This window comes from Alosa pseudoharengus, unplaced genomic scaffold (assembly GCF_046254945.1).
Source record: "Alosa pseudoharengus isolate Yale_2024_CS ecotype anadromous, Long Island Sound unplaced genomic scaffold, YU_APseudo_1.1 YU_APseudo_1.1_scf_1, whole genome shotgun sequence".
In the NCBI taxonomy this organism is placed as follows: domain Eukaryota; kingdom Metazoa; phylum Chordata; class Actinopteri; order Clupeiformes; family Clupeidae; genus Alosa; species Alosa pseudoharengus.
The window spans coordinates 55,581,105-55,585,159 of NW_027468564.1; positions in this window are offsets into that span (position 1 = coordinate 55,581,105).

Genomic DNA, 4,055 nt, shown 5'->3' on the forward strand with positions numbered 1-4,055 from the left:
CACAAACCGGGCGGCACAAATGGCGCGCTGGCACCCTGGTGGAACGCTTTCTCTCCACGGTCGCTAGCACCTGGGTCGGTGGTTTTCCGAAAGCGCAGCAAGCACATACTTGAAGGCCTGCTAACGCCTCAGCTATGTCCTCCATGACGGTTTGGTACCAAATATGCATGGTGTGCGGTGGAGCGTGAGGGCCATGGTAGTGGTCCAGCTGCCAAAGCGTCATGTCTCAAAACTCCACACCACCACCACGCCCATGTTGGGTTCGCTAATCAGACTCGTTTAATGGATTTTTCAACTCCTTTTCAATTGTCATTATTAATGATGACTCTCAGTATTAAAGAACCCCCTTCCACTATCTTCCACTATAAGAAACAGGGAACAGGACGTCCCGTCGATTCGGCCTATTAGCGAGGGTAGGTTAGAGGTTAGAGGACATAAAGGCAGAGATGTTAGTGGAGACAGACCTCTGCTCTCTCTCTCTCGGTGTCCTCATGCATCAGTTTATTCACTCAGAGGAGAGTGAGGCATGTTGAACAACATGTTGGTTCCTAATGATTTAACCACATCATCCCCCCCTCCCTCCAATTCCCTGGGCTCCAGTCGTGAGTCATAGCAGAACAAAAAGACCCATTCAAAGCCTGCATGTCTTCAGATCACTTTGCTCCCACATTGAACCCCCCACTGCCTTCTTCTCCTCCTCTTCCCTTCTTCTCTCTCTCCCCCACACCCCTCCTTCCTGCGCAGCAAACCAGATCAATATGGTGGTACTGGCGACAGCCTCGGCGCTGGAGCCGGAGCCAAACTCAGCCGGGCTGGCAGCCCATCATCCCTGCCTGGCTTCACCACGCCACGGCCTGCCATGCCACACCGGCACGGGAGTTCTGCGCAACACGCCACCAGATCCGGGAATCCACGGGGCCGGCGCCGCCGCCACATCACAAGCGCTCAGCTATTCCCAGCAGTCATGAGACCATTCCCAATCCATTAGGGATGGAGATACGGAGGGATTTTTTTATAGCAATTTGATTTTGTTCCCCTGGTGTTTTGGCAAGAGGTCCCAAGGGCAGGCCATGTTGCTCATCCCACACACACAGCTACGAACATCCCCCTCCCCCTCACACACTAAACACACACACACACACACACACACACACACTCCAGCTCCCCGCCCATTTCCCACACGCACACACCACCAGACTGTCCCATGACACGGCCCCAACAGACACCTCAGACAACCCAAACGGGGGGGGGGGGGGGAGAATGCCTCTCTTAGTGCATTATCCATTTGGGTGGAAACACATCTGTGGCCGTGGAATACCTCTATGGATTCAGGGCAGCAAATGAGCCACGACAGGTCTGGATTTGTTGCTGTCGGAGTGACTGAAATAAGGGCACTGTAAATGCAGTGCTCCATAGAGCCTTCCGTCCTGGGGAGAGAGAAGAAAAAACCCCAAATCCCTCTGTTCTGCCATACCAGCAGCATCTTCCAGCCACAATGCTGACAGCATGTCACTTTCCACGGTCGAGCCTTTTGGCTGTGTTTGTGTTTGTGCATTTTCACCAGCTATCAATTATGCTGAAAGAAAATAAAGAAAATGGCAAGACTAGTGACAATCACATAAAACTTTTTTTTTAAATTAGCATCCCCTAATTTAAGTGCCCTGTCAAGAAGTTGAAGTACTCAAGCCACGGAGGAATGAGAGAAAGTGCCGGATTAAAACCGAATTCATTTCTGGCGACCAGCTGAGCTCTCATCACGGCAGTAACAATACATAGATCACCGGTGATGCCAAAATAAAAGTCATCCGTGCATAAAAACTCTCTTTCCTGGACTTGTGCTGATTCTAGACAGCCGGAGCCGAAGTCAGTGTAAGCCTAGAGAGTTTGGCAGACCAACATTTCCATGGCACATTTATGCAATACAAGACCTTTGCCTTTGTGAATGTAGATTGTGAAGGAGCATAGCATTGCATTGCATGTTTATGGAGTAAAGGTGTTGGCTATCTGAACTAACTGCAAGACCTGTAGGACATAGTTTTCCAATCTCACTTGTGTGAGTGAGATAAAAATGAAGGATATTGTACAACTGTGTGTGTGTGTGTGTGTGTGTGTGTGTGTGTGTGTCAGAGGCTATGGAAAACCAATACTGCTCCTTAAGGTCTCACTGTAAAACCAGTCTGTCATTACTACGGAGTCGGCAGGGATGGTTTCCTTTCCCAAACATCATGTCCCAATTCTAACCCGTCACAGAATCTCACGCTGAGAATTTGCCTTCTAAATCCAAGGGAACCCTCCTGTGAGAAGCGCCCGCTTCACCATGGATATTTCCATGTGGTCTTGGCAGTTAGTCTTGCAATTGCCTGGGGCAAACAACCCAAAACTCTCCAACAGGTAACAGCCTGCACAAGTCAACATGATGACTAAGGGATCTCAACTCCAGAGCTCAGTCTGTTACACTAAGATACTGTTTTACTGTCATTCTATTTATTGTATATAGAATCATTTGCATTCCTATTCTGGTATGGACTATGAGTAATGTAGTGAACTGAGTCTACCATGCGTATAAATATGCATGAGGACTATCTGTTTAATATGAATAATGTGTGGTGGGATGTCCACTCTGTGTCATGGTCTAGCATATCTTAGTGACCCATGTCAGCTCTGAGTCAACCCTACAACAGCTGCATTAGGAGTTATGTAACCAGGAACTGAGCAGAGGTCAAAACCTCAGAAGTGGACCACACTACCCTGGCCGAGGCAATCGGCCCATTCACCCCCCTGGTCCAGTCAGACGGCACCCAGACCCGATGTGGACTGGAGCCGCGGGGCCACGGCCGTCACTGCGGGCCGGTGAGTCACGGGCCTGACGTGGCAGCACTGGGCGTGAGTGGAAACCTGTCACACGCGGCTCGGCCACCGACAAATATGTCTGCTCGTCTGCCAGGAGCCCTGGAATCAGGCAGACTCTCACACACACGGGGCGGCCCCTACACACACACACACACACACACACACGGGGCAGCCCCTACACACAGCCACACACACACACATACAGAGACACACTCCATCTGCCACACACGCCTGCTCCTCTGCCGGTATCGCTTATCCCCAATTCCCCCTCCATGAGATCTGAAGGCAGGAGAGCCAATAAAGAAAAGAAAAGAAAAAAGAAAAAGAGTGAAGAGGAAAAAGGGATGCCGCATTTGGAGTGGTTGCTGAGCAATGAGTAACTGGTACCTGTGGCATGGGAGGGTTTAATCCGTCTCTCTCTCTCTCTCTCTCCCTTTCTTCTCTCTCTCCCTCCCTCCTTCCCTCTCTCTCTCTCTATCTCTTTCTCTCTCTCTCTCTCCTCATGGGCAGGTGGGGTGGGGCTCAATCATTCATGTTTGGCTGTGAGCGTTGGGGCAGCAGGACTCGTAGTTGGACAGAAGTGGCCGTTTGATGGAGAATCAGTCACAAGGCTGCAGGAGGTATCCAATGGCACCAGGACAGCCCGGGCCTGTACATGTGTGTGTTTTTGGCACGGCACGTGAAGGTGAACGTGTGTGCGCCAGTGTGTATGTGTGTGGAATGAAAAGGTGTGTTCTCATGTGTATGTGTGTGTGTGTGTGTGTGTGTGTGTGTCTAGGTAAGTCTTTATTTCTATTGAGTGTGTGAATTTGTGGCATGGCACGTGAACATGTGTGCGCCAGTGTGTATGTGTGTGGAATGAAAAGGTGTGTTTTCATGTGTGTGTGTGTGTGTGTGTGTGTGTGTCTAGGTAAGTCTTTATTTCTATTGAGTGTGTGAATTTGTGGCATGGCACGTGAACATGTGTGCGCCAGTGTGTATGTGTGTGGAATGAAAAGGTGTGTTTTCATGTGTGTGTGTGTGTGTGTGTGTGTGTGTGTCTAGGTAAGTCTTTATTTCTATTGAGTGTGTGAATTTGTGGCATGGCACGTGAACATGTGTGTGCCAATGTGTATGTGTGTGGAATGAAAAGGTGTGTTTTCATGTGTGTGTGTGTGTCTAGGTAGGTCTTTATTTATATTGAGTGTGTGGATTTGTGTGTGTGT